The sequence below is a fragment of the Opisthorchis viverrini genome (genome assembly GCF_000715545.1).
Source record: "Opisthorchis viverrini unplaced genomic scaffold opera_v5_149, whole genome shotgun sequence".
NCBI lineage: Eukaryota > Metazoa > Platyhelminthes > Trematoda > Opisthorchiida > Opisthorchiidae > Opisthorchis > Opisthorchis viverrini.
In genome coordinates this window covers 39729-40561 of record NW_008751804.1, presented here as the reverse complement: position 1 = coordinate 40561, position 833 = coordinate 39729, and positions in this window count along the sequence as shown.

The following is an 833-nucleotide window of genomic DNA, read 5'->3' as shown; positions in this document are numbered from 1 at the left end:
CCTGCTGACTTCTTGCTCAACGAGTGTATTTACGCTCCGTTGAACTGTTTGTTGACTGCTGAACCAGTGTGACCAGATCTCCGTGTTTGTGTCAACTGTTGAAAGTCACAATAAATCCCTGTGACATTTTTTAGCCGTGAATTATTTTCTTACCGTGGAATATATGACGCACGCGGAACCATCTGTGGGAAATTCCGACAAGTGAATATTTCCTTTCACAGCCAGTTACTGCATTTGGATCGGTGTAGTGGACTATTGGATCTACACATTCGTGAGTCCCCATTTGACTACTCATTCCTTTCCTATTGTGATTTTGTGATTTTGCATTGGTTACTTTGCTACACGCACCAACTCTTTTTCTCTTCTCTTCACTGTAGGGCTTTAAATACAATTATATATATATATATATATATATATATATATATAAACTATGGTCGTACGGCACTGAAGCATCAGTGCCAACACTGATCTTGCTGTCTTTGATGATGCTGATGATGAAGTTCTTTGTATCCTCAGACTTCCGGACGTGTAAGAGTATATGGAGAACTCCCCCCAAAAAATTCCGTACACAAAGCGGTGTACGTCATGGATTCTCACTCCCTCCATTCCTATAAAATTTCATGATCGATAAGATAATGAGACGAATGCTGAAGGGTCTTTAAGATGGCCTCTAACAAAAACCTGGTCGATCTGAAATATGCAGACGACATCGTTCTTGTCTTCGAAGAGGAGGGAAAGGTGAAGGTGCTCTTGGATGCACTGACCAGTCACCCCGCCCTTCAGTGTACACTGTGCACCCACAAGGTGTAAGATCATGCTTATGGACGTGCAGT